Source organism: Paramisgurnus dabryanus, chromosome 1, assembly GCF_030506205.2.
Source record: "Paramisgurnus dabryanus chromosome 1, PD_genome_1.1, whole genome shotgun sequence".
NCBI classification, from domain to species: domain Eukaryota; kingdom Metazoa; phylum Chordata; class Actinopteri; order Cypriniformes; family Cobitidae; genus Paramisgurnus; species Paramisgurnus dabryanus.
This window is the reverse complement of record NC_133337.1, coordinates 10,751,538-10,773,771: the sequence shown is the minus strand read 5'-3', so window position 1 is coordinate 10,773,771 and position 22,234 is coordinate 10,751,538. Positions and strand designations below refer to the sequence as shown.

Below are 22,234 nucleotides of genomic sequence, written 5' to 3'. Positions count from 1 at the left end.
TACACAAACTTTTTAGTAAATACAACTTACATTTTTTTTTTGTTGACATTACTTAAAGCTATGTGGAACCCACTTGACAAAGTTTTTTTAAGTAAATCCAACTTTTTATTTTTCTTGAGAGTAAGTACCTTCAGAATGATCTCTTATTCTCTATGTGAATACATATAAATTGTGATCAGCATCAGAATAATATTGGTAATTTATGAATTGGAGTCAGATAATAACTTAACCACAGAGGTCAAAGTAATAAATAGAAGCTTAACCCTCTGGGGTCTAAGGGGTTTTTAGGGACCTGGGGAAGTTTTGACATGCACTGATATTGGGCTTTTTTCAGTTGCTTAAAAATATATTAATGGCAAAAGTCTCATAACACTGTGTTCAGCACAAACTGGGCTACAATAGCATATAATCAACATGTATATACATGTTTGTATTTTTGAGAGAAAAATGTTTATGTGTGGTTTTTGAAAAAGCAAAATTTTTAAGTCACTGATATAACTCCACAAAACTCATTCTAAACATGTTTTCCCAAGACTTTTCAAAACAGGATCTAGTAGTCTAGAGTTTTTTCTTCAAAATGATGTGAAAATCATATGGCCTACTCAATCACATAAAGCAAGATATTAATTTACAATTTCTAAGACACTTTTGCTTGGGAAAGGCTGTATGCGTGGAGGCGGGAAAGCTCCTGAATAATCAGTGATTGACAGCTGAGAGACAAAAGAGTTGAATAATGAGCCACATAATGAGCCTTGTGGGGATGTTCAACAGGAATGTAACTTTCTCTGTAGTAATGATAAGGTTTACTTTTCAATATAATGTAAATACACACACACACATTATATATATATTTCCATTGAAATATTTTTCTATTAATTTCACAAGTATAAGTTACCTTTTAAAAACCATAGTAGCCTAATCATGGTAAAGATACTGTTTGGCCATCGTAAAATGAACACACTTCAACAAAGGGTTAGTGTTTGGTTGGCCAGCGAGAGCTTTACTTTTGTGCAGTAAAAAGCTCAAAAGCACAACTGCCTATCGTTGTCTGGATTCTTATTTGTGTTTTTGTAATCATTATAGTAGAAACACAACAAGGGACACGCGTGGTAAACTTATCAATGTTTGTTTACAGCCGCTACCATTACGTCACGTGTTGATCATGAAAGCAGTGAATGTGTGCACATGCGAGTGATCCTGTGTTTAATAAACTTGCTGTGCGGAAATATGCGCTTAGACGCAACTAAATAAGGATTGTACTGTTTGCAATTGCGTATTTTATAAGAATACCAAAAAGTGCGTCGAGTTTGGTGACTCGCGTGTTTGTGTATGTGCGTTCCAATCGCGTGAACTGTTTGACAGAAGAACAAAGAAAACACTTGCGTCTGGAGATACTGACACACATACCAAATAAATAAGGATTTAGATGTCATGTTTGGTGCAATCGGATGGAAATTCAAGGAATGGAGAGACTGGATTGTGGATTGCATATCCATTGACTGCAGGAGGCACGAGTCATGCATATGGATGTTTCTGCTCATTCACTTCAAATGGCGCAGGGGTGTGGCGATCTCTTCTCATTACAAATAATGAGGTAACTGGAGAAATACGGTACTTCTCCTCCTTCTCATACAGTTTACACCGAATGACAATATCTGTTTTCAATATCACTTACATCATTTAAAAGGAGACATTCCAAGCATTATGTAGACATTTATCTTTTGTTTCTACGACAAGTATTCGTTAAGTAACAGTGAATTTTTCTGACGGATTTCTGAAAGGACTTCACTGAGGGAGAGAGAACAGAACGTGCATCATGTTTATTTTCTTAATTTTGCGAAAAGCACAACATTCTGTTTTTATTGGGAGTGGACAGAAAAAAACTAGACACTTTAACATTTTAAATGATGTATAAATCATATCTGTATGTCAAAAATCAGCAGAGTAATTTAAGTCTCTTTGCAGAGTGATTGAAAAATAAAGAGTTTGCGGCGGCGCCGACCCCAGAGTGTTAATAAATTAAATTATTCTTCTAGAAGTGCTAAGGAAGGAAAGAACACGAGAGACATGACCGAACATAACGAAAGGGTGGTGAATTTGAACAATGAACGCGGGTTAATTCATTGTTGTGAGCTCAGCAGTACCTCAATCTCTCTCTCGCGTTCTCTCTCTCTCTCTCTCTCAAGTTGCATGCAGCAACTCGACAGGGCCTCTTTCACATGTGAGTAAAATAATTTTTAAAAGGTGGCAGTGTTTTCAAAGTGCATTCAGTTGTGTTACAATACAATGTGACAGTCAGATTAGAGAGTAGAAATCTAGACCAAACACAATGTGATGACGTCACAAATATGCTAATTTGTGTGTGACATCATCAGCACCACAGTCTCGAAAAATCCTGTGGGAAACCCTGTTATCAATATGAAACAAGTACAAAAACATGGTAAAAAATAGGTTAAGAATATGCTTAGTAACAGTTTTAAGGGGTTTCTTAGGAAAAAATTCTCCCCTGTATGGGATCCCTGGCCATTAAAAGTTTGCGAACATCTTGTCTAACAGGCAATAACAAGACAGTGACCTTTCAGATACAATTAAACTGTCATCTTACCTTGTCCATAAGCATCTCCATGATATTTAGGTCATTGACATCGATGCCAGGCTCAGGTGTAACCACAATCCTCACCAGACCTTTTCTCACAAATCCTGTTAAATTAAAAGGTAATTTAGACCAAGAATGGTTTATTAAAACACCATCTATTCATTTAATTTGCTAGGAAAAAGCACTAAAAAGTAAGTTACTTGAATCACTACCTACATTTTAGTAAACATATTCTGCTTTAAATGTGACTTAAAGAGGAAGTTTAAAAAAAATATATTTTACTGATGCAGATAACTCCTGCGTAAAATCCATCCACACAACTGCTGCTCGCACCCCATCCAGTAAATGAACAGTCCCGCAGTGTCAACTCATTTCCGGTACATATAAGATTATCCATCCATATTGGTCCAAAAAATGGACCTGCATATGCCTGTGGCACTGCAACTTCACCACAGCCAAGCTCACTACACAAAACTGTAGCCTCTTCTGGGCCCCAGGATGAATGACAAACTGAACCCCAGTGATTATTATAAAAAATCTGAAGTCTGCCATCACATGGACTCGTACCATTCACCACCTTTACATCTGTAGAAAATATTGGTTTCACTTAGAGTAAAAGCTCTTTCAGACATGGAACTGTATCATTATTAGTCATAAATGTTCATTTTAACTTACCTCGACAGACAACTCCGACATCTTGTTCATGGCTGTAGCTGCTTTTTCCTAATGCATTTGATGCACAGTCTTTTACAGTTGCCTCGTTCCCAGAACATATCACTTCATCCAGCCACACAGGTCCTGAACCCTCCCCAAAGAAAGCCCCAGTTGGTGCAGTTATAGGAGTCCCACAACTCATGCTATTACACACCACTGCAGCATCTGTTAAATTCCAGTCAGCATCACGGATGGTTCCCCATTGATTATTATATAAAATCTCAACCCTTCCAGAACACAGATTAGCTCCATTCACAAGTCTAATATCTAAAGGAGAGTGAATGAAAAATGAAAGTAGAGGTGATTGTGTCATTATTGTTATTTCTTTTTTGCAATTCTCATAACTCTGTTTAGCTGCATTACATAATACTAAACATACTCCCTGACAAAAGACTTGTCACTTACCTATTTTGTAGACACACCTGCTATTAACCTGACTTTTAATTAATTAATTAATTAATTAATTACATTTATTAATGTTAGAAATAGCTCATATGAAAAGCTAAAACCTTCACAAATTATGTTTAGTGCACTGAAATAAATTAGTTTCAATAAAAAAGATTTATCATTAAATTAAGATAGTAAGGTCAAATTTTGGCAAGACAAAAGTTTTGTCGCCTACACAGAAATTTAACAAATTTACTGCAAATACAAAAATATGTCAGCAAATTAAGTAGTGGTGCTGTGAGATCCAAATTTAATATCTTGTATGACTTCCATGAGCTTCAAGGACTGCATCCATGCGGTTTGGCAAGGATTCATACAATGTATTTATGAAGAAGTCTTCCATGCCTCCCAGAGTTCATCAATATTCTTTGGTTTCCTCTTCCATGCTTCCTTTTTCATCCTACCCCACATATGCTCAACGATGTTCATGTCTGGTGACTGGGCTGGCCAATACTGGAGCAATTAGTTTTTCTTCACCTTAAGGAACTTTAATGTGGAGATGGAAGTATGCGATGGAGCACCATCCTGCTGCAGAATTTGGCCTCCTTTATGGTTAGAAATATAAAAGGGTAGCTCAGACTTTTGGGGATTTTTAGACTATTGAGATGTTGCCTTCCACCCTGCAGATCTCTCGCACACCCCCATACTGGATGTAACCCTAGACCTGCTTTGCTGCTTGATTTTTCCGCCACCAAACTTCACTTTTTTTGGGGTGAATCTCTGATCCATGCTGGCCCCAATAGATCTCCTGCAATATTTGCGGCGACTGTGGTGTAATTAAACAGAAGATTTATCTGTACTGTAAAATCCAAATTCTGCTTTTCCAAAAATAGTGGACCTTGGCAAATGCCACACAGTTTTTCAATTATCTTTTGTTTAGTGCTGGCGTATGGGCACTGATTCGACCATGGAGGACATTTCGAGACAAAAATCTGACAAACTGTTCTGGTTGACACAGGGACTTCAGGTGACCAGGTCTCGTGGAGCTCTGCTGCAGTGGAAAATGGGCTGGCCTTGGATTTTTCGAGCCAAAAAATGGTCCTCTCGAACAGTTGTCTTGCAGGGTCTGCCTGACCTGGGCTTGTCAAAAACGTCTCCAGTCTCTTCAAATCTTTTTTATCCTCTGTACTTGACGCTGAGACACAGTATGCAGGTTTGCAGAGATGTAGTTGCAGTGGATGTAAAGGTCTAGTGTACTGGGGTTCTTCTTATACACATCTGAGATCTAATTGATCCATTATTAGGTAAGATGAAGCTCATATGACAATGCGACAACACTTATGTCTTTACAAAAATTGACTCAATGGGCTTTACCAAACTGTGAATATTAGAATACTTTTTGACAGTTTTGTTTTATTTTGACTGTATATATATATATATATATATATATATATATATATAAAATGCGTTTTGTCTTGTTATTGCTGTGGTTGTCTTGTGTTTGTTTCACAGGTTCACGTGTGCTTCCCTCACAGGTGTTCCTGTTCAGTGTGATTGCCTCCTCTTGTCTTCCTCACCTGTTGCTTGTTATCCCCTCTTCTGGTCTGTGTATTTAATCCCTGTGTGTTTAGTGTGTCTTTGCAAGTCCGTTTGTCTATGTACTCGCCCATTACTAGCTCAGCTAGTTTCCAGTCTTGTCACGTTATAGTGTTGTCAGTTGTTTCCAGTTTATTGTCTGTTTTGCCCCTTTTATCTGTGCTGCTCAGGATCATCATGCTGAAGACTTCAGAGACATTTACCATCTGTCTATCACAGAGACTTTCTCCATCTGCCCTCTCTAGAGCCTGTGTTACCGGATTTGTGAGTGAGACTCTCAGCGGTTCGGTCGCTGTCTAGCAGAGCGGGTCATCCCCGCTGAAGCTGCCCAACAGTTTTGCTCCCGCACCTTTAATGCCCTCTCTCTCTCTCCCAGCAGCCTGGATCTCTTCACCCCCTTTCTCCCTCCGCTCGTGTGGCAGAAGCCCGATCGTGTGTGGTAATTCGTCCAGCAAGTGCCTGTTGCCGGAAAGTCGCTTTCCCCTGGCGTTTTGTTGATAGCCCCACATATACTCTCTCCCACCGTTCGCTGTCTGGCCGGAGCCCGAACGTGTGTGGTTTTTTTCGCCCCGGTGCTGTGTGTGCTCCCCTACTTAGCCGTCTGCCCTGGTGTGGCTTTTGCCCAGACATGCCACTGTCAGTTTCTGCTTACATTATTATTTCAATAAAACTTTGTTATCTGCACTGGGATCTTCTGTGTTCTTTGTCCCTGACAGATGGATTCAAAGCTCCATCAAGCCAGCAGGTAAATCATATTGAATATTTAGCAGATTGTCACACTTTAATTCTTGTTATTATATTTCCCATTATAATCACATGCTAGTAATATAACACATCATATTAATAATACTTTATTAAAACCATAACTAACAGTACCACTTCCATCTAGCATTTTCATTTTCTAAATGACTGTTCTCATTACAAATATATTCCAAAGAAAAGTGAGTGGTTTATAAATAATTTTGGCATGAAGGAATAATGCAAAAGAAGTTAAATTAAAGCTTTTCAACCTAAGGCCAGTGGGTTTTGTACAGATGTAAATTTGTGTGTATAATATGTACAGTATGAGTGTGACCTAATGAAATGCAGTTTTCACAGAACTGTGTGTTTCTCTAGTTTTCTTGCTGAACAAACTAATTAATTGGTTTCTTTAGTTAATATTAACACAATTATCAGCTCACTAAGGTTTAAAAAAAATTATCCGGCCCTCACATCATGGCGTTATTTACAGTCCGGCCCTCAGCCTAAAATGAGTTTGACACCCCTGGCCTAGGGTGTGAGGGTTTAAAGGACAAGTTCGGTATTTTAGACTTAAAGCCCTGTTTTCAGATTGTTTATGGTGAAATAGAATTGGTTTTGACTGAAATTTCGACATTTGCGGCTGCCCTGAGAATTTTCGTGTGTTTGTGTTTCAGCTCAGACCTCTACAATGGGTTTAATGGTGCACTGGAACAATCCTTCCTAAAATGCATTAAACTTTCGTTTACAAAGACGTGAAACTCACCGAGTGGTCAGGGGTGTTCACTGGTATGCTCACACAAAAATCGCTCAAAGACGCATTCCAACAGGTTTTATCGTAGTTTTTACCAACTCCATTGACTGGTATTAGATGTCCTGTGAGGTACGGTATTACTCCGCGCCGGGAACTTTTCTATTCTTGCAATTGGCAGTGGCGGATTAGCGCCACCACCTGAGCTGGAGTGTCTATTATTCAAGCTCTAAGCGGAAGAATGTACGGGTGTGAGGCGTTTGGAAAAATAGGTCCACAAGTTAACAACGAATGCTAAAACAGCTGTTGGAAAGCATCTTTTGCAGCGATTTTTGTGTGAGCATATCAGTAAACACCCCTGACCACTTGGTGAGTTTCACGTCTTTGTAAACGAAAGTTTAATGCATTTTAGGAAGGATTGTTCCAGTGCACCATTAAACCCATTGTAGAGGTGTGAGATGAAACACAAACACGCGAAAATTCTCAGGGCAGCCGCAAATGTCGAAATTTCAGTCAAAACCATTCTATTTCACCATAAACAATCTGAAAACAGGGCTTTAAGTCTAAAATACCGAACTTGTCCTTTAAAAGCCAAATTGTGAAAGTGCGCTTTCTTTAAACAACAGGTGAGATTTTAAGGACATGTGAATTTGGCACAGGGAGTGTCCACTGATCCCAGTAAAATTGAGGTTGTAGCTGGATGGAAATGGCCCACTAGTGTGCCTAAGTTGGGCTTGTAGTAGTAGTATATATTTATTGTCCCCTTAGGGAAATTCTTTTTCACATTTCCATCAAAAACGCTAAGGTTTATGTTCTTGGGCTTTGCAAGCTACTATCTACGTTTTTTGTGGTTCACAAAAATGGCGTTTCCCCTCCACAAGTGGGGGCTGAGTGTATCACCGCTGGGCCCAGGGTACCACCAAGACAGGATTTTTCCAGTGCTTGGACTGAACAGTGTCAGAGGAGTTTCGATGAGTTGAAGGGTTGGCCGCTTGTAACTGCTTACACTTCAAATGCTAATATGGCAGTCTATCAGCTGTTGTGGATGGGGCTTAAGCCATGTGACGACCACATTGCTAAGAAAATTAAAACACCTGGAGACTGTTGAGGTTTCATGGGAATTCAAAGAGTGGGTGGATTTATATCATTATAGGGTAGGTGTGTACACAAACACAGCTGACAAAATTTTATATTGAAACATGTTTCTTAAGTGAAGTTTGTATAATACATTTCCTTAAATGTACATAACATGACCAATTTTGTATGCAATCACAAACATTCTAAGTAGTCAATTAAACAATTGAGGGAAGACTAGCAAAGTAAAAAAATAACACTGTATCTATCCTACCACGACAGATGACTGCAGCATCATGTGAATGATTACAGTTGTGTGATGCCCATCCAGGAAATCTGCACTCCTTTAGTGATACTTCAATCCCTGCACACTGAACATCATCCATCCATATTGTTCCCACACCAGGTCCAAAGTAGGAATATCTTTTTGCTTCAGCACCGGTTGGACATCCAACCTCTATACACACCACTGCAGCATCAGTAGAGTCCCAAGAATCTACACACACTGTTCCCCATGTTCCATTATGATAAACCTCCACTCGTCCAGAACATGAGTCACTGCCATTCACCAATCTAACAGGAGCTAAACATGAATGAAAGACAAGTTATTAAAAATGCTCAAATGTTCATCATATTATTTTTTACTCACTTATGTTGTTTTAAACATGTAAGCTTATTTCTGTGAAGACAAAAAAAACCTAAAAAAAAAACTTCATGTAGCTCATTTCCATACAACGACAAAGCACTGTCATTGCAAAAGAGTCACATGAAGATCCTTCAAAATGTTTTCTTTTTTTGTGTTAGCAAACAGGTGTAAAATGACGAGGTTAAGAACAAAAATATAATGACAATGGTTAAACTATATTTATTATTTTTATCCAAGGAATTTAAGCTCACGGTTACAGACGACTCCAGCATCTTTTGAATGGCTACAGGTGGTTGTTCCTAATGCCTCTGAGGGACAATTTTTTACTGATGGCTCATTCCCAGAACAACTCACACCATCCAGCCACACGGGCCCTGAACCCTGCCCAAAGAAAGCCCCGGTCTTCGCTGCCACAGGAGTCCAACAATCCATGCTATTACACACTACTGCAGCATCTGGTAAATCCCAACCAGCATCACAAGCGGTTCCCCATTGATCATTGTATAAAACCTCCACTCTTCCAGAACACATATTATCTCCATCTACCAGTCTAATATCTAAAAAAGAGTGGGGAAATAAAACAAGTAAATGTTCAAGTGCAGAAAACCTAATACTCATAATGCTACAAAAGCCACAACCTTTATGTATTAACTTAAGTCAATAGGTTCACATTTGGTGGCTAAGTTTCACAAAGTTCCTGTATAAATAAAATCAGCAGTTCAAAGAATATAAAAAAGTTTTGTCAAATTTTGCCCCATCTTTCCCTCCAGTATCCAGATTGAAGAGATTTCTCTACTTGAGGCACCCTGTACTAAACAAATCTAGGGTTAGTGGATATCTGGGTCCTAGCACACCTCTATGGTTGCAAATGGCTTCTTAGAAATATAATAATGATATATTATAATATGACTAAGTATTATCACCATCTTTAAGATTTCCAATGTGTTGCAGTCATTATCCCAGTGCCAAAAAAGCTGAATTTCACTTGCAAAATGTTAACAGACCTGGGGCCTTAATTTAGGTCAAAATCTTTGAGCAATTGTTATCAAGTTACTTAATTAGTACAGTCTGTCAGGATTCCTACCACTTCACCTATAAAGGGGGTCGCACACCGGACGCGCAGCTTAGCGCCATGCCGTTCTAAAAAAAACCCCAAAACGAACACATTGTTTTCTATGAGTATACCCACACCGGCACCAACAGGTGGGACCTGTCCGCTGCGCCCAGCTAAGACTCAGAAAGTTGCTCAAATCCCTGTCAGGCCACAGAGTTCCAATCACATTGTTTAACATCAAATAACATCATATTTGTCCCAAATCATTTACGATTAACATTGGCTGCTAACGTTTATTTTGGATTTTGAAGTAGACGCTATCTGACTAAGCTTGCCCTATTTAATGTGCACTTCCAGTGTACCTCCGAGTTGTCCTAGACATGATGCAGCGCTGAGCTGCACGTCCGGTGTGCAGACCTCTTAAGGCTGGTCAGTAACAGGTCAGTTGATGATGGTGTGGCTCTGGGTCTTCATTCAATTTTACAACACCTTGAATCTCCTTGGTACCCTTTTGGTGAACTACTGTATAAATCTGCATTTAATAAAATTTCTCCAGGTATGCTCTTTGAAAAACTGGAGCCATTAGGGGTTTAACAGTCTCACAACAATGTCTCTCATTTGTTACCCAAAGATCACTGTAACGAGCTAAGTTTCAAAATGTATCTTACTGTTGCAAATGACTCCTGCATAAAGTCCACCCGCACAGCTGCTGCTTACACCCCATCCAGTAAATGAACAGTCCCGCACTGTCGACTCATTTCCATTACATGTAAGATTATCCATCCATACTGGGCCAACAAATGGACCAACATATGACTGCAGCTCTACAAGGCCACCACAGCCCAGCTCTTCACACACAACTGCTGCTTCTTCCAGACCCCAGCCAGCGTGACAAACTGAACCCCAGTGATTATTATAAAGAACCTGAAGTCTGCCATCACATGGACTCGTACCATTCGCCAGCCTTATATCTGCAGGAAATTATGGTTTCACATAGAATATCAGCTCTTTCAGGCATTGAATTATATCATAATTAGTTATAAATTAACATTTGACCTCACCTCGACAGACGACACCAGCATCTTTTGAATGGCTACAGCTTTTTGTTGCTGAAGCCTTTAATGGGCAATTTTTCACTGATAACTCATTTCCAGAACAAGTTACACCATCCAGCCACACGGGTCCTGAACCCTGTCCAAAGAAAGCTCCGGTCTTTGCTGCCACAGGTATCCCACAACCCATACTATTACACACCACTGCGGCTTCTGCTAAATCCCAGCCAGCATCACAGGCGGTTCCCCACTGATTATTATTTAAAACTTCCACTCTTCCAGAACACTGATTATCTCCATCTACCAGTAGAACATCTGAAAGGTAGTGGATGAGAGTAGATGTCAGTGTATCAAAGTCATTTTTGGAATTTCTTTGCTGCAAAAATTACAACTCTGTTTGACAAAAAGCAGTGTTTAAAGCAATGAAATGCAAACTAATAATGCATCTTCACTGTATATACAAAAAATAGATTAATCCTTAACAAAGAAGTAAATCAGTCAAGAAGAACAGTGAGTGATTTTTTGTTTGTTGTTGTTTGATTGTTTTACACAAAAACATTAGTGCAAGGTTTATTTAAGGTACTTCCTCTTTAAGACATAAAACACGTGGATCCAATATACAGACAATATGCATGATGTTTCTGAACTGTTAGCATTTACTTAACGGATTGTTTTACGAGGACTCGCTTTTCAGATATTTCTTAGATATTTTTGTGTAAATATGTCTGCTCAAGTGCAAGAAAATTTGAACTTTTTTGGGTATACACACGGTGTCTTCAGATGCGTCTTTTCCAGGGTGTATGCATTGGGTGTGCTTACACGCAAACAGTGCATGAGTAGCGCACTGGCATCTGTTTCACATCTTATTTGATTAAATATTTAAAGTGGCATTGGCTCAAAACACACGCAAATGATAAACTTCTGTGAAGATGCTGTACTGGCCCGATCATCATTCACACTGGCCCTGGGCCATTGGACTGTCAACTAATTACAACTAGATGAAAATGTTAGTGCGGCATAGAATCTCTGGGTGGTCGTAAGATTAGAAGAAGCTGAATAGGTGTGTTTTACTTTGTGCGCCATATCAAATTACTGCAAGAGTGAATTAGTAGAGATCTATGATCTTTCACCGTTATATCCTCTATTTTTATACAGCATCAAACTGTTTTTATTTAAGGATTTTGTATTTTGCGCACACTGCATCTTTTCATATAAAGACAGTTAACCTAATCATTTTGTTGTTTATATTTTGTATACTGTAGATTCTTATTTTAAACATTTTCCAGAATCAAAGGAAATCTAGAAACTGGACCTCATGGAACTAAAAATGAATATCCCTCAAATAACATGCTTGGCCTGTGGATGTGTTAAGGTCTCTCAGTTATTTTTCCAGCAAACACATTTTTAACTTGTTCATGTACTGGACAAATGTAGATAAAATATTCAAGATAATTACTGCTTTTTACATGACAGTTTTCCTTTTTTTTCATGTCAATGAGCCCAAATGTCTTTCGTGTCCCCAGGCACGATTATTTTTTCATGTCATTTTATGTATTGGTTTCTTGACTTTTTTCTATTTTTTACCACTGTTGTTTGCAAACAAAAAAATACAAAAATGTATTTGTCTTTTGCAAATCTATGAAACATTCTATTCACTCCATACATGCCATTATTTATAGAGTTAATCGTTTTAACACAATCATTTTTGTATTCAAATCATATAAAGGGGTAGAGAGAAATAAAAAAACTGTATCCATCCTACCTCGACAGATGACTCCAGCATCACCAGAATGATCACAGTTGTGTAATGCCCAACCACGAAATGTGCACTCCTGTAGTGATAATTCAGTCCCTGTACATTCCACATCATCCATCCATATTGTTCCCACACCAGGTCCAAAATAGGAAAATCTTTTTGCTTCAGCACCGGTCGGACATCCGACTTCTTGACATACCACTGCAGCATCAGTAGAGTCCCAGGAATCTACACACACTGTTCCCCATGTCCTATTATGAAGAACCTCCACTCGTCCAGAACATGAGTTATCACCATTCACCAACCTAACAGGAGCTAAACATGAATAAAAGACATGTTATTAAAAATGCTCAAATGTTCTTTTTAATTCTGTCATTCATTATTTATTCACCATCATGTTGTTTCAAAGATGTAAGCTATTATGGACCACTGAAAGAGACATTAAATAAAATGTCATGTAGCTCTTTTCCATACCTTAACAAATAAACACACCAAAATATTTTTTATTTAATTTTTTAAGCTCACGGTTACAGACGACCCCAGCATCTTGTCCATGGCTACAGCTGCTTGTTCCTAATGCCTTTGATGGACAATTTTTCACTGTCAACTCATTCCCAAAACAACTCAGACCATCAAGCCACACGGGTCCTGAACCCTGCCCAAAGAAAGCTCCAGTTTCTGCTGCTATTGGAGTCCCACAACCAACGCTACCACACACCACTGCAGCATCTGTTAAATCCCAGCCAGCATCACAGATGGTTCCCCATTGATTATTATATAAAACCTCCACTCTTCCAGAACACTGATTAGATCCATCTACCAGTCTAACATCTAAAGTAGAGTGGATAAATGTCAGTAAAAGTAGACTGTAAAAAAATGCATCATGAAGTTACGGTAAAACAACTTGGTTTTGCAAGTCAGTTGAGCCTACAAGTTTAAGTTTTGACTTGTGAAAGTTATAAACAAGTTGATAAAAGTTTAACTTAATTATTTAAGTGAAAGTAACATCAAATATATGTTGATTTGACTAAAAATGCTGCTTTTTTACAGTGTAGATGTTCAAAAGCAGGAAACTCTGTAAGAAAAAGCCATAAAATGTTTGATATAAGTCAGTGAGATCACATTTTGATGTTATTATTCACATTTTGTATCATTATTATTATTATCACTTTAAGTCAGCATTGTATATGTAATTTTTGTTTTATTTTCCACCATGTTTTCCTCTAGTATCCAGGTTGAAAAGATTTCTACTACTCTATTGTAAAATTTAATTATGTCACTTCTGACACCCATAGTAAACAAATCTAGGGGCAGTGAATATTTAGGTCTTAGCCCAAACGTCTGTGGATGCATGTGGATTCGTAGTTTGAATACTGAAATATTTCATACTTCAAAAGAAATAATATTACTATACCAAATCATTTTGATGACCTTTATAAAACACTTCAGTTAATCTTAAAAAAATACTGGAGGTCCCTCTACTGATATTGTCAAGAGACATGCCCAATGTTTTCTTCATAATGCGCTGGCTAAGTTTTATCTTTACGCCTTTCGTAGCGTACATTCAATGAATTCTAGTGAATTAAAGTACACCTAACCAGGGTTTCCCGCGGAAAATGTGTTAGTTAAGGTGGTAGGGTTAGCTGGGGGGCGTGGCAATCAAAGGGGCAGGGCTTATGCCTCATGATGAAAATGAAAATATTTTTTTTCATTAAAAACACTCAAATAAAACTTAATTTTGAAGAAACTACCACAGTAAATGAACACATACTAGATTATTAATGAATGAAATGTTTTTAAAAGATAGCTCTAACGGGAAAAGCTGCGTGATGAAGTGAAACTAAAGCGTTAATAAACAGAAACCGAAGCAGATGTTAGTTAGCACAAAGATTGTAAAAACAAATTATTTGCCATTATTAATTACATTATCTTAAAGGAGTGTAACTACTGTAGCATGTAAAAAATGCACATAAATAACTGAGCAAGAGCGCTCAACAATTATATCGAATCAACAGCTAGCAGGTTGCTCAAACAACAAAATCACCAGCTAACTTACTTTAAATTTGCAAGAACTACAGACTAATACAATAACAGGCTTAAATAAACACAAAAACAATTGAGTAACCAACACGTGAAACTGACACGGAAAAGAAAGTCTGTGGTACAGACAGAAAAATGCAGAGATCCGTGACAAAAAATTAATGAGCAAAAAAAACTGTGACTATACCATGGAACTTTGTAAGATCATGTTGGAAATTATGTAGTAGTCTTATAGTTTGATGATTAAATACAAACAGTTGTAAAGAATAAAACCTTGTATGTGGTTCATTCACTTAATGTTTTTAGAGATTAAATGCTTAAACATGAATCTCTAGTTTTCAATCTTCCTGTTACTTTTACTTTTTTAATACTCATGTACAATTTTAATGTGGTACTTTTTTACTTTTACTCAAGTATGATTCTGGCCAGATACTTTTACTTTTTATTGAGTAAAATTTACACTCGGTACTTGTACTTTCACTTGAGTAACATTTTTGAGTACTTCAGGACCTCTGCACTTACAGTTCTGTATAACACATATTCTACATTAGGTGTGACTTAGACAGGGAATGAGGATTCTGATTTTACCATTGCAAACAACTCCTGCGTAAAGTCCATCTGCACAACTGCTATCATCATGTCCGATAAATGAACAGTTCCGTACTGTTGACTCCTTTCCTGTACATTTAATATTATCCATCCATACAGGGCCAAGAAATGGACCCGTATATGATAGTGGTTCTACAAGGCCACCACAGCCAAGCTCTTTACACACAACTGCAGCTTCTTTCAGACCCCAGCCAGTGTGACACACTGAACCCCAGTGCTCATTATAAAGAACCTGAAGTCTGCCATTACATGGATTCGTACCACCCACCAGCTTTACATCTGTAGGAAATAACAGATTCACACATATTAAGTATACAGTGGCAAGAAAAAGTATGTGTACCTTTTGGAATTTCATGGTTTTCTGAAAAAAATTGTCATAAAATGTGATCTGATCTTCATCCAAGTGTATTGGCAAACATAATGTGTCTAAAAATAATAACTCATAAAAGCCCATTCTTCCTGGCAGATCTGCTTTACCGTCTTAAAAGGCAGGATAGGCAGGAATTATCTAAAAAACTTTTTTCCAAATTTGTTTAAACTGTCTTTATATACCAATACATAATTAAAATTTAAGTACTCTGAAAAAGAGAGTATAAAACTCGAGTGTCTGTGTTTTAAACACAGCTCATTATATCCATTCGGGACGAAACAAATGATTGGCTTGCGCGACTGTCACTCTCTCTCGCGACCATGGCACCACTCCTGTTGCTATGGGATCTGCCCAGACATGCGCACACCCGATTGATTTGAACGTGCACGAGGCACTCTAACAAGAGCAAAAGTACGGCAGAGAAAGAGCATTCAGTACTCACAGTACCTGCATATCCAGTCAGCGAAGGCAAACCAGGAATAAATGAAGAAATCAAACGAGAGTAAATATCGTGTGGCTTTTCCTCGAGTCGACCATGCAGTAGCGGTATTGTCTCCGGAGTGTAGTCCTCATCAGAGTCAACAATGCTTTCATCACGGAAACTCTTCCATGCCAAAAACCGTATATGTTATACATCTTCATCACATTGTAACTGATGGTAATAAAAAAACTTGTTTTTAGCTTTGTCTTATAAATATAACTAGCTCGTTTGTTACCGAATCAAACTAAATATATTTTAAACTTCACCAGTATCAATATGCTAGCTTAATTGTGAGTATTAAATGCAGTGCTATTTTTTTTATATTTATAGTGATAAAGTTAGGTGTATTATTACATGGGATTTTGACATGATGTTACTTCATGCACCGCGCTCCTTCCTCTCCGCTCGTCTGAGGTAAATGCTTCTCTCAGCAGAGCCGGTCGGCTTCGCGCGTTCATATGTTTTGGGGGCATGGCTTTAGAAGAAACCCAGAAGGGAGGGGGTGGAGTGAATGGAAAAATGAGCTGTCGTGAGAGGTCTACAGATACTCGATTTTTATACTCTCTTTTTCAGAGTACTTACATTTTACATATGTATTGGTATATAAAGAAAGTTTAAAGAAATTTGTAAAAAAGTTTTTTTAGATAATTCCTGCCTTTATGTCAATCCATAGCATCTCTATTGGGTTGAGGTCTGGGCTCTGACTTGGCCACTCCAAAAGGGGATTTTGTTTTTCTAAAGTCATTCTTGTATTATTATGCAACAAATTCCTTAGCTAATTTAAGATTAAAGTTCTTGTCTTCTGTGTGAAAATAACTTTTATAGGTATATATTTTTGTAATAAAAAATAAGCATATGTTCCATAAACTTGGTACTGTTAACTGTTACGAATTAACCCACCTCTCCGGGTCCTCCCGGTCGACAGAGGGCGCCTTCAGAGTTTTAGTTATCTTCCCCGTTCACTACATTTCCCATCATGCCCCTTACCTGGGACTGATCATGACACCAAATGTAACCAATCACGAACTGCGTATTTAAACTCCTCTGGAACAATGAACTGTGCGAAGTCTTGATTTGCCCTGTGTAGTAATTTTTTTGTGTTTTCATGTAAGTGTATTTCTTGTTGTGACCTGGTCTGTTATTTGGATTATTGATTGTTATCTGCCTGCCTCTGATCTGTGCCTGTATTTGTTATCGACTGTTATCTGCCTGCCCCGACCCTGCCTGTCTATTGTTTACAATTCTGGTTTGGCCTTAGTTTGTATTTCCTGTGTTATTAATAAAACTGCAAATGGATCCTCTGTCTCACGACGCCTGGCCTCGTTACAGAAGAACTCGCCATACAACGATCCAGCAGCAATGTCACAGATGTCAGCCAAGCTCACCGCTCAAGCTCACCAGTTAGCGACTCATCAGAACCAACTCACCCGCCTCACACATCTCACTGAGGAGTGGGTTACATCTCACTTAGGAGTTGGTTAACCCTCTGGGGTCCGACCATTTTGGGACACTGTCAGAGGTTCTGAGATGCTCTTACATTTTGTCTTTTTTCAATTGCTTTAAAACATAATAAATGGCAAGTGTCTCATAACATTGCGTTCAGCACAAACTGGGCTACCATATTATATGAGCTACATGTATGTACAGGGCCAGATTAACACTTTGTTATACCCTGGGCAACAATATTCAAGGGCCCCATCATCACGACCGCAGGATCACCATAATATGGTCATATACAGAATATATTACTGTAATATTCAGTAAATATACCCAATACTTCAAATTCTAACTGTCATCAGGTGTATTTTGATTTACAAATATTTAAATGCTCATAGAACTACAAATGCACTACTATGTCCCCTCTCAAAGACATTATCTTATGATGCTATGAAAACAAAACACATCAGCATCTGTATAACCTGGTAAAATTGACCCACTTCATTGAGAGGGAGGGAAATATCCTCCATTTTCACAAAAATGAATAAATAAGCAACCACTTTCAAACCATTACTTATTTAACAACATTAATTCCCAATAGAAATGTATTGAATTGATAGAGCTATAACAGAAAAACACAGATAACACATCAAGAAACATTTTGGTCCTCAGCTCATTTACAGCAGAAATCACCCTGACAGGGTGACCCTGTCTCCTCAGAATTCAACAAGGCAATCAAGTTATTAGTCCAACACAAACTATTTGGACTCTGACAGTTATCCCTCCACAACTATTTACAGCATTTTAATAAAGCTGGCACCTCAAGGAAAAAGATAAATATAATGCAGTATCACTATTATCTGCTCATAAAATTTTTTATCCTAAGCTCATTTTAACTTGTTTTAAAATAAAACAACAACATATCACAGCACAAATAACCAGTTAAACATTTTAGTGCTACATAAACATTTAGAAATCTGTTAATTTCTCTGAAGAAGACAAGACAGAAATAAATGCTATATAATCTGGCAAAACACACAATTTTAGTCCTAAATAATGAGGAATGCATGTTTGAATTTGAATTGCCTTCATTTGGCAAACACATCTTACAATGGCTTTTTTCTGGACTTTGACTGTGCAAACGGTGTATAACATCTTTAAAATCAAGGCCACTAACAAGTTCATCTCCAATAGCTAAAATAGAAAGTGCAGAGCCGTGTCTTTGACACAATTTCTTTCTAGAAGACAAGATAAAAATAAATACTACAAAACCAGGCAAAACACACAATTTTAATCCTAAATAATGAGGAAGTGCATGTTTGCTTTCATTTGGCATCTTATACTGGCTTTTTTCTGGACTTCGACTGTGCAAACTGATGTATAATATCTTCAAAATGAAGGCCACTAACAAGTTCATGTTCAATGGCTAAGAGAGAAAGTGCAGAGAGCCGTGTCTGTGCCATTGTGGTCCTCAGCTCATTTTTAACCCGTTTCAAAACTTAAGTTAAACCTTAACTACACGTATACCTTTTCTAGGCGTGTTTTCCGAACTGTACCTTAGCGGGATTCTTAAGGTATACCTTTGTGACAGGTGGGAAAGTTATGAATTGTGATGCACCGGGCTTTAGTGCGAACAGTTTTAGCGAGTCACGTGATCATGTTTAGTGAGTCATGTGATCATGTTTAGCGAGTCATATGAACATGTTTAGCGAGTCACATGACGTTCTCTCAGCTGACTGGATGTAATGCGAGTAGTATATTAGGCCACCCCGCATTTACTATTTGAAATCTGATGGTGTGACTAATTTATCACGTTGAACTTGGCCGGCGGTGATCCGATACGAAGCAGGGTTCGTTGTCTGCCGCGTGATCGGCATCTTTGGCTGTATATACATGGTGCGCTGATATTCAGGTATTTAAAGCTATTTTGTCCATCTGTTTGGTGCAGCTTTTTCATGATGTGTTTAATATTGTAGTTTCCTTGTTTGCGCTGTGTCCAGACAAGATGGATGGATAGCTTCATGAGTTTTGTTGAAGATCGTGTTGAAAGTAAGTGTTATATTTACTAAAGTGTAAATCATTAATTTTAAGATAAATAAGGGATATGCTGATTGTGTGTTTAAGATGCATTCATTGTTTTTATAGTTGCTTACAAATATTAAAGTGTAAACCATTAATTTTAAGATAAATAAGGTACATGCTGATGATGTGTTGAATATGTATTTGTTGTATTTATAGTTGTCTATGTGGAAACATTTCAGTCTATATGGTATGAGATCAGTACAGACGTGATCAGGTATTAAATAATTAATATTCTTAACCAGATATTATGCATTTCAAGTAATTGAATGGGTATGGGATTAATATGATTGTTTGTTATTTTCAGGAGTTTAGAACCTGGACGGTAGGACAATGTAAACTCGAAACGACCGAAAAATAAAGCCCACCGAGCCTGCCTAGAGTTCAAACGTTTAGCAGATTTGATGTATTCGAGATTCTTTTGATCAGTGTAAACTATAAAGGGCACACCCGACCCCTCAAGCCAATGACGCCATTCTTCCAGTGCTAGTTTAACAGCCAACAACTCCCGATTACCAATGTCATAATTACGTTCAGCAGGCGATAAGCGATGAGAGTAAAACGGGCAGGGATGCACCTTTCCGTCTGAGGATGTGCGTTGAGATAACACGGCTCCTACCCCCACATCTGACGCATCGACCTCCACTATGAACTGGCGTTTACGGTCAGGGGCCACGAGAATCGGGGCTGAAACGAAGCAGCCTTTCAGTTTGGCGAATGCAGCCTGGGCTGCATCCGACCACCTGAACGCCGTGCTAGGGGAGGTCAAGGCGGTCAGAGGTGCGGCTAGTTGGCTGAAATTGCGAATAAAACGCCGGTAAAAATTGGCGAACCCCAGAAATCTCTGCAGGGCCTTGCGAGACTCTGGGGATGGCCAATCCACAACAGCCGTAACTTTCTCCGGATCCATACGGACACCCTCAGTCGAAATGATGTGCCCTAGGAAGGAAACAGACTGTGCATGAAATTCGCATTTCTCCGCCTTGACAAAAAGCCCATTCTCTAGCAACCTAAGAAGCACTCGTCGTACGTGTTGCACATGTTCCTGGAGAGACGTAGAAAAAATCAGTATGTCATCCAGGTAGACATACAGAAACTGATCGACCATGTCTCGCAACACGTCATTAACGAGTGCTTGGAAAACTGCTGGCGAGTTGGATAATCCGAAAGGCATCACGCAGTACTCAAAATGGCCACGAGGGGTGTTAAAAGCAGTTTTCCATTCATCCCCCTCCCTTATGCGGACCAAATTATAAGCATTACGTAAATCCAGTTTTGTGAAGACAGATGCTCCTTGCAACCTCTCGAAGGCCGAAGACATTAACGGCAAAGGATAAGTATTCTTTACCGTAATGTTATTCAACCCTCGGTAATCAATACAAGGACGCAAGGACCCATCCTTCTTACCAACAAAAAAGAACCCCGCCCCTGCTGGAGACGAAGAAGGGCGAATGAACCCGGTTGCCAGAGAATCAGAAATGTATTTCTCCATGGCCTCCATCTCAGGAACAGAAAGAGAGTAAAGTTTGCCTTTAGGCGGAGACGTACCTGGCAGTAAATCTATGGCACAGTCATAGGGACGGTGTGGAGGTAGAGAAGCGGCCCGGGACTTACTGAACACTCCCTTCAGGTCATGGTACTCAGCGGGCACGTTAGTTAAGTCCACCGTCTCCTCCTGAAACACAGACGCAGAGACAGGTATACAAGCAGAGACAACACAAGACTTATGACAAGCTTCACTCCAACCGGTGATAGTTCCTAATCTCCAGTTGACAGAAGGGTTGTGTTTCAGCAGCCAAGGATGTCCAAGTACAATGGGAGCCAGAGGGGAAATGGTAACATAGAACTGCAAAGTCTCAGAATGGTTGCCAGAAAAACAGATGGTGACCGGGTCCGTGATGTGGGTGATGACAGATAATTCACTACCATTCAGTGCAAAGGGTGAAATGGGTTTGGAGAGAGCTGTCAACGGAACCTGGAGCTTACATGCAAAGTGGTGATCGATTAAATTCCCCTCGGCTCCCGAGTCCAGTAGTGCATCACAGGTGAGATGTACGTTGCGCCACCGCAGCTTCGCCGGGAGGAGGGTAGATGTTAACGGGGTCTTTGCTGAAGAGATTCCGCCCGAAAGTAACCCCAGCACTACTCCCGAGCGTTGCCTTTTACCGGACACCGATGGAGGAGGTGCCCGGCCTCTCCGCAATATAGGCAAAGCCCCAGTGCTCGACGGCGAATCCTCTCCTCCCGGGAAAGCCGAGCTCGACCCACCTTGCATGGGCTCCGGATCGGACATGGAGGAACCGGCCGCACTCTCTCTCGATGGTGGTCTTCTTTCCAGAACAGCGTGAACAACTCCTTCGTCGTCGTAAGCTGGAATACTCCTCAGTCGAATATCTGCTCGGATAGCCGTATCGATGAGACCATTGAGAGAGGCTGGAAGCTCCCCGTGCTGAAGTTCACGCTGGATGCGGCCGGTTAACCCATGCAGGAAAATATCCCACTGCGCCTCTTCGTTCCAATGCGTGTCCGCCGCTAGCGTACGAAAGTCGATGGCAAAATCCGAAACGGACCGTGTACCCTGACGCAGATCGGCCAATTTCCTGGCCGCATCTCTTCCAACTGCCGATCGATCAAAGACCTTCCTCATCATCGCTGACAGCGCCTCGAAACTAGAGCCCGACCGATACGCATTTTTTTGGGCCGATGCCGATACAGATAATAGGGAGTAAAAAAACACCGATAACGATATATCGGCCGATATTCTTTGTGTATATTATAGTACAGTACACACATACTACAGTATATTATACTACAGCAGGCTACTGTACATATAATACACTATATACATTAACAG

The 22,234-nt window shown here is 39.3% G+C and overlaps 1 long non-coding RNA gene across 1 annotated transcript; it reads right to left on the bottom strand.

Annotated features, from left to right (window-relative positions):
- Window positions 1–8,053: 8,053 nt before the first annotated feature.
- Window positions 8,054–10,336, bottom strand: LOC135746026 (uncharacterized). Its single transcript, XR_010531471.2, has 3 exons — window positions 10,225–10,336; window positions 8,754–9,059; window positions 8,054–8,439 (listed from the first exon to the last, which is right to left on the bottom strand). It is a non-coding gene; the product is annotated as an uncharacterized lncRNA (long non-coding RNA).
- Window positions 10,337–22,234: the final 11,898 nt, after the last annotated feature.